A 9,051-nucleotide genomic window follows, 5' to 3' on the forward strand; every position below is an offset into this window, starting at 1 on the left:
TGATGATTAAACCATGTGAGATGAATTCACAAATAATATTTATGTTTCTTAAGACTTGTGATAGAGGGTGGAAAATCATCTCCCAACAAACCTCAGGGCCTGTCAACTTGCTAAGGTGTCTGGGAGTCCAGTGGTTGAAGGCATGACAAAACTTACCTGAGGGAAAAACTAAATTTATGCAGCTTGCGTCCCCTACTGTTAAGAAACAATCCCATATCCATGCTACATACAGTCTCAGGAAATTACCTGACTTCCCTTGAGGGCAATGAGTCCTATATTATTTGTTGGTTCTCAGCACCATTTGCATTCCCTTACATACTCTCCCCTTCATTTCAGGGGCTGGATGAATGAGAACCACATTTTCCCTAGTCCCTTGCCAGAAGGAGTCCAAATACAGTTTAGATTCAGCCCATGAAGTATACATGTGCTTGAATTAAAAGGCAGATGACAGAGAGAAGTCATTCTTTCTCCAGCTATGGTGGTGGACATGTGAACTTAGAATGTGACTTTTTGTAGCAACTTCTACATTCCTCTGCATATTTCACCCCAGGGCTTCAGGGCAACTATGATTATTGATTTCTGTCTCTTGCATCTTCCTGACTTCTGCATAAAACTAAGAAGTTTCAGATTCTTTGGATTTCAGTGAATATGAAAGCTGGTGGCAGCTTCCCTGACTTTTACTCCTTAAGCCCTTTAAAAAATTTGTAAGTACCTAATTCTCTGTGAATGAAATGCCTGTACTTTAAAATTCTAAATTGATTTCTATTTTTCTGGCGGAGACTCGAGTGCATGCAGGAACAGGATCTAATTCACTTTTGTATTTTCTGTAACATTCAACAAGTACTTGTTGATGGACTGCAGTAGAATGAATGACTAGATCTTTTGTATGTCATATTCTAATAATTTTATTTGTCATGCAGCCCTTTGGGGCACTGTTATATTTCTTACAGTGGCACAGATCATTATTGTTTGTATCTAAATATCAAGCAAACCAGTCTTCCTAAAGGATTAGTGCAGAGTATTATCACTCACTGCCATCTGGCTGTCTGTTATAAAGATATAAACAAGATACTAGTTGTGATAAACAGTCCTTGTTGTTTTAATATTGTACACAGTTTGATCCTATGTTCTGGGGCATCACCTCTCAATAAATAACCTCAAAAGCATAGGTAATAGTAATATGTTGTAAAATAATTAGAAAGTGAGCTGTTTAGAATATTTATTACCTATTTTTTTAATTAACAGCTTTTTGAAGTATAATTCACATTCCATACAGTTCACCCATTTAAAATATACAATTCAATGGTTTTTAGTTTATTTATAGAGTTGTGCAGCCACAATCTAATTTTGGAACATTTTTATCATTTGAAAAAGAAACCCTGTAACCACTAGCAGTCACACCCCTCCTGCAACCCTAGGCAACCACTTATCTACTTTCTGTCTCTATGGATCTGCTTATTCTGGATATTTCTAATTTCTCCACAGCCTTGTCAGCATTTGATATTGTCTGTCTTGTTAATTATTGCCATCCTAGTGCATGTGAAGTGCTATCTCGTTGTGGTTTTGATTTGCATTTCCCTAAGGACTAAGGATGTTGAGCATCTTTTCATATGCTTATTGGCCATTTGTATATCTTCTTTGGTGAAATGTCTATTCAAATCCATTACTGTTTTTTAATTGGATAATTTATCTTTTTATTATTGAGTTATAAGAGTTTTTTTTTTTTTTTTTTTAAAGATGACCTGTAAGGGGATCTTAACCCTTGACTTGGTGTTGTCAGCACCACGCTCACCCAGTGAGCGAACCGGCCATCCCTATATGGGATCCGAACCCGTGGCCCTGGTGCTATCAGCACCCGCACTCTCCCGAGTGAGTCGGCCCGAGTTATAAGAGTTTTAAAAATACATATTCTGTATACAAGTCCCTATCAGATATGATTTACATATTTTCTCTCATTATGTGGGCTATATTTTCACTTTCTTGACAGTGTCCTTTGAAGCATGAGACTTTTAAATTCTGAGATGAAATCCAATTTATCTATTTTTTTTCCCCTGGTCGTTTGTATTTATGTCATATTTAAGAAATCATTGCCTAACTCAACGCACAAAGATCAACTCCTATGCTTTCTTCTAAGAGCTTCATAGTTGCCATTGTTTTAAATATGATTCATTTAATTATAAGTTTCCATAATTTAATTTTTAATAATAGCTGGCCTTAATAACCAGCTCTCAAAATTCCTGAAAGTTTAGCAATTTGCTCTCACGATCTGGTATGAGCCAGCTCCAGCATGCCACTGGCACTGCAGGTGCACGGTGCTGGGTGGGCCTGGAAGAAAGATAAGCTAAAACTCTGACACTGGGACTGAGAGGGAGGAAAAAGAAGCTAGTCATTTACCCATGACGGCAGAGTCACTCCGGGAAATCTAACACTACTCTGTAAACTGGTCTTACTAAAGGCAACTAGAAAACTAATCTAAGGCTAATCCCATGAGGAGTCTCAGGTGTGGTCCCAGAAAATGCAGTTAAGACACACCAATAAAAATGGGATTCCTAGGGACTACTCAAAAGACAAGTTGGGGTGGTGGTGGTGGTGGCACCATTAGATTGACCTATAATTCTATAAAACTCTCCAAGAGATTAAGGCACAGGGAAGTAGATTCTACCCTCAGGCAAAGAACACTGATAGGAAATAAATGTGGTAACGGGTCCAAGTTATTAGATTGAGCACAGAGCAAGCTCCCACAGTCTGTCACTAGCAGATTACCAATCTATGCAGAGTATGAAAGCAAAGCCAAATGATACTAACTACTCTGGACTAAATCCATTTACTGATGAGGAACATTACTGCTTCCCACACCCATGCTGCTCCAGCCTTAGCTAAATCGGCCCCAGGCATGGCTGGACCCACAGCTTTGGAAGATATAGGCCGGAAGTCTTGGCAGCATCCACGTGGTGTTAAGTCTGCAGGCTTGCAGAATGCTAGAGTTGTGGAAGCTTGGAAGCCTCCACCTCTGTTTCAGAGGATGTATGTGTTGTGGGGGAGATCGCACAGAGGAATGCAAGACCAGAGTCAGTGTTGCAGTTTTACAGCTCTTTATTTGGTGTTACAGCTCTTTGTGCAGTGTTACAGCTTGCAAGCAAGGAGAGCACTGGGGAGTGAAGACTCCTAGACCAGTGTCTCCCTGAACAAAGGAGAGAGGCAGTCTCATATAGCCAAAATTCCCGCTCTAGCTTCCCACCCAAATTCCCATTTAGGTCCTCCTATGTAAATGAGGGATGCAGTCCTGCTGATTTGTATTGTCTGATTATAGGACGCAGTCCATTGGTCAGCTCTGGAGCCTAATTTGCATCCAGGCCTTAGGACGGTGTGAGACTGTTGTTGTCTCCTATTAGCATATGAATACAGGCGGGTGCAGGAAGCGGGCAAGTTAAGGTGCAGGAGTCAGAGTTTGCTATTAAGACAATCAAGCATAGGATTTCTAAAAATGGTTTCTTGAGCTGAAAAAAGGGAAAGGTTTAACAATTAGAAAATGCTCAGGGTTCCCTGTAACAAATGGAAAAACTTGGGGACCCAGGAAGAAGTCTGTCACAGGGGTGGATTCACCACATAGAGTCTTCGCTAGAGCAATGCCGAGTAGAAATGTGGGGTCAGAATTGCAGCAGAAAAACCCTATCAGTATCATGCCTAGTGGAGCCATGACAGCGGGACCTCCATGGACATCCCAGACTTGTGGAGCTACCAGAGTGGAACACCAGCCTGGGAGAGCTGAAGTGTGGCCTCAGACCAGGAAAGCCATAGGAGTGGAGCTGCCGGAGGACTTGGGGACCCAACTCCCACACCAGCCTGCAGAAGAGGTCGAACATGGAGTCTAGGTACCTGACTCACCAGCTTTGAGATTTAATCCTGCCCTGCTGGATTTTGGACTTGCTTAGGACCTGTTACACCTTTCTTTTGGCCTGTGATGGGAATATGTACCCTGTGTTTGTCCCACCACTGTATCTTGGAAGTAGATAACTTGTATTGACTTCATAGATGGGACTTTGAACTTTGGACTTTTGAGTTGAAACAAGTTAAGACTTTGGGGATGAAATGAATGTAATTGTATGTGAAAAGGACATGAGTTTTGGGGGGACAGGGGTGGAATGTAGTGGATTGAAGTATGTCCCTCCAAAACTCACTGAAGCTTGGATTGTGTCCCACAAGTTTTATGTATTAGATACTTGGCCCCACTGTGACCACTAAGAGGATGGGAAATCCTATTATGGTACTTGAAAGGTGGAGCCTTGAAGAGGTGATTAAATTGTAGGACCATGCAGTACCAGACTGCAGAGTTAGCAGAAATGGAGGATTGAAGAATGTCTGGTTCTGATGGAACAGCATTTGTGATACTCTGAATGACTCCTCTTCTTCCCCCTCCTCCCCCTCCCCTCTCTCCCCCACCAAAAACAACTAGAAATACTGGAAATACTATATAAACAGTACTTTCCAAATGTTTTACATAGCTGGCAAGGAATATGTAGAAACAACAAGGATAGAAAAAAGAAAGAGTCCTGAAAGGTAAATGATTTATGAAGCTGGTTTTCATCCTAAAGGTCAACCTAGGGAAACTTGAATTTACATTTTGAGAATTGGTGTGTAGAGATAGCAGATAAAGCTAAAGATTTACTTAAGGTGAGGGATCTAACAGGTGATCCTTGCACAGAGATGAGATTCTAATGGGAAACATTCTTGGTATTAGACTGAAATTTGAATTTAACCGGGTATCCTGTATTTCATTTGGCAACCTTTCCAATGTGGTATAAAACATCTATAAATCAAAAACTTGATTGAATTCAAGTTTTTTCAGGTTAATAGTGCACCCTGATGACACAGAAATGAACTTGTTTCCTTTTCAGAGTGATGCAACTTCAAGCCAGGCTTCAAAGTATTTCCTCAGAAAAAGGTCCAACATAGCTCACAAACAAAGATCATAAAACTTATAAGAAAGACAATGTAAGTATGAAACAAACAAACAAACAAACAAAACTGGAAAGTGTAATCAAACCCACAGACTTCAGATATTAGGATTATCAGATATAGAGTATAAAAATAACATGGTTAATATATTTAAAGAAATAAGAGACTTGAAGACATGAACAATAGACTAGAATGAAATACAAGCAGATTTGAAAAATAATCAAATAGAGGCCCTAGGAATGAAAAATATAATACTTGAAATTCAAAACTCAAACGCTGAGTAAATAGCATATTTAGACAAAGCTGAAGAAAGGATTAGTGAAGTGGAGGAAACATTTGGTGAATTTATCCAAAATATAGCTCAGAGACAAAGAGATGGGAGATATAGAGAGGTTCAAAGGAATAAGTAAATGATTTCTTTATTTTGATTGAAGAAAAAGAATCAATGTTCATGAAGTAAATGTTCTTACAGAGATCATTTATTACTCTTACCCAGAAAAGAAGAAACGAAGAATGTAATAATTCAGGCAGCTGATGAAGTGTCAAAAAAAAAAAAAAAAGATTAATATTGTTTTCAGAAATATGGTGAAAATGTTCCATCCACAGCCCCCTAATTTTCCAACTCCGTGTACCTCTCCCTGGATGACCTTATCCACAAACATAGTTTTAATGATCACTTGTATATCTAAAACTTCCAAATTGTCAAGAGTCCTCCCTCATTGTTTTCTTCTCCTCCCAGCAATTGACATCAGTGCCTATTTTCATCAAGAAAGCCTACATCTTTAGAAAGTACCTTCCTTAACCATGACCCCATTCAAATACTTAACAGGATCTGTCTTTCCTAACTTGCTTCCTTCGTATGTGAGAGAAATGCCTTCATCTCGTTCTGACTCTATACCCACCCCACCACCACCTCTCCCATTATTCAATCAGTTTTTCTCTTGTACTGACTCTGTTGAAATCTAGCTAAACTGGCTCAAATTCTGATGGCATGTGAAAATCCAACCCTTCCCTTAGATTTCTGAGAATTCTTAGGGGTTTACAATCATAGGATCCTTTCAACTTCTGGGCACAGGAATCCTTGTGTCCTTTTTGATCTTTAGTCTTCCCCTTAGTTTCTATAGCAAAATCACTCACACCTAAGATTGGTGAATTTAACTATTAATGTATTGAAGATGTCTGAGAGATCAGGAGATGAGACCCATTATTCAGCACATACTTTCTGCCGTCTTGTTCACTCAGCTCATCCCTTTCTCCAGTCTCCCACTTCTCATCCTCTTTGTTCTAGGCTGCTCTAGGGACACCCAATTCACTCCACTTCTAATGTCCTGGTGCCAGCCAACTCATTTCTCTTTCTCCACATTATCAATTGCTGAGTTTCAGCAACTGTTGTCTTGCAGTCTCTTAAATCTCTCACTTTTTTTTTTTATTTCGAGGCCAACACCTTGTTCAAGGTTCTGTCCCTTGCATTTGGATGATTACAGTACCACAAGGAACTAACTGGACTTGGGGCTTTGATGATTTTCCTTCTCCAGTAAATCCTGCAAGGACCTGAAAGATGTGTCTTTCTAAAGCCATCCCTCACCATGCCAGTTGCAAGGTCAGAGTTCTTTTGCATTATCCAGTTTTCATGTAATAATGTCACAATTGCTTAGTCTGGCATTAAAAACCTTCTATAATCTGGTCTCAACCTAAATTTCCAGACTTATCTCCCAGTCCTCTTCCACCTGAACCAGTCAGACTGGTGGACCCACTCTCTTTCGCATCTAATTGCACAGTCCTGTCTCTGCAACCCTGAAATGTGTTACCCCTGCTGCCCCAGCTCTCTTAATCCACTCATTTTCAAATCTGGTCTCAAATATTACTCCCCTTCCAAGCCTTTCCTGGCTCTCGTCCATAGAAATCTTTAATTCTTTGTCACATCATCTCATTTCTCTTGATTTGTACTAGGGTGATAACTGTCTCTGTTTGCTTGGGACTGAGGTATTTCCTGGGACATGGGCCTTTCACTGCTAAAACTGAATGATCCTAGGCAAACCGGGACAGTTGATCACTCTATTTGTAGTATATGTGGTGAGAGTCCTGGGGCAGGAAAGGAAGGCAATGCTTTCTTGTGAATGCCTACTGTGGAAATTCAGAAGTTCTGTGGCTGAATTGGCCACAAAAAACTTCAGGGAGGGAAAAAACTTCAGGGAGAACACTTGTTGGAATTAATGCTACGCCTGGGAATAATGCCTTCAAATAAACACATAGCCAAAGGGATCCTGCTTTGGCAGTTCCCTTCATTTTATCTTATCTAGATGCATGTTAAAAAGGATAGAAGGACAAAGAGATGTTTAATAATCTGAGGCATTACATAGACATTAGGTGCCTGTGGCCAGGTATACTTGTCCTTGCATCTTTCCAGTAGAGCAAGTGGCTTGAGTCCCTTTGCTTTAACCTTGGTCCTGGTCCTCATAACCTCACAACGATCAGGGAAGGCTGAGGGAGCAGCAGAGAGAGACAAGGTGCATGGATAGCAAGTTCGCCAGGACTCAGGTAGTGTGGCCCATTCACCCCACTCACATCCAATCCTAAACACATTAACATACCCCATTTCTTTCTCCCTGCTTTTCACTATGTGTTCTAAATTGATTTAACTAACTGTGTGATATGAGCATTTTAATTTGGTCTGGTAGTCTTTCTTTTCCATGACTTCTGTGATAGCTGGCCTCCAGTGTACTTGGAGGCCACGTGGAATTAAGATAATTTCCTATCATGTGATTTTAGAAGAACGTTCTGTCTATCATGAAGGTGTTCTTTCTCCTGTTTGGTGTTGTGTTATTAAATAAATATTCATTTTAATAAATTAGTTATATTTATGAACAAATTTGAAGCTTGAGACAGTTTATAATAATTTATCTTGGTCAAAACATTTGTGACTTATTTTTGGTTGCTCAGATTACCCACATGTGACAATACTGTAATTGGATATGCTTGTTTTTTATTTTCTTTCTTTCTTTCTTTTTCTTGTTTGTTCGAAATAGGCAGAGTACCAGTGATTGCTAATTACCATATTCCTGCACTTCATAAGTAATGCTTTGGTGGTGAATTAACTATGCAAATATTGAATCATTATCCACAAATGTAGCAATCTTATGATAAAGGAATTAAATATCCACAGGCATTGCTAGAATTAAGAGTAGGCAAAATAGCAGCCAAAGGCTTTCAAACCTCCAAAATCTCCATCCATGGCTCCCCATTAGACACACCTCTTCAAAATTAGGTTCAATCTCTAGAAAGTTCAATGAATATTCACTTAGAAACTTCTATGTGCCAGACTCTGAGTAAAGACCACAAAAGTCCTGCCCTCCTGGAGTTTACATTTTACTAAGAAAAGCAGATAATACATGAGTAGTCAAATAATATAATTCCAGACAGTAATAATTGTTAAATAGAAATTAAAGCAGTTTGATGGCTAATAAAGTGACTGCCTGCATATGTATATAAGGTGTGCACTATGTTTTCCTGCAATTATTTTGCCAAAATAATTCATTAGGACTTATTAGTACATTAGCACACTATAGTTAGTGAGATTAATTGACTTACCAAAGTATGATTTGACAAAAAGTGACAGGGCAGGGATGTTTTTGAGGGAAAAGGACCTAGAACTTCTTGACTATGGATTGTATGTCATGATGGTACTCAGACACTTGGTTTCTTTGGAGAGAAAATAAAGTCCCTATCTCATCTGATACAATCAAATAAGTTCCAGATTTATTCAAGAATTAAATATTAAAAAAATAAAGAAGTAGAAAGCTCTATAAACAATCTTGTGAAGGGAAAATACTTTTAATCATTAGAGCAAAGAAATAAAGCCACTAAGGAAAATTAATACATAAGACTGCATACAAATTTTCAAATTCTGAATGCTAAAAACTACTGTACACACCTCACTTATTGGTGGGAGCTAAAAATAAATAAATAAGTACACACACACACACACACACACACACACACACACACACACAAAACCGGGAGGGTGGGGAGAAGACATAACAACTACAATTCCTTGAAGTTGATACGTCAAGGGAACAGAAAGGACAGTGTTGGGAG

Source organism: Galeopterus variegatus, unplaced genomic scaffold (genome assembly GCF_000696425.1).
Source record: "Galeopterus variegatus unplaced genomic scaffold, G_variegatus-3.0.2 Scaffold1053, whole genome shotgun sequence".
In the NCBI taxonomy this organism is placed as follows: domain Eukaryota; kingdom Metazoa; phylum Chordata; class Mammalia; order Dermoptera; family Cynocephalidae; genus Galeopterus; species Galeopterus variegatus.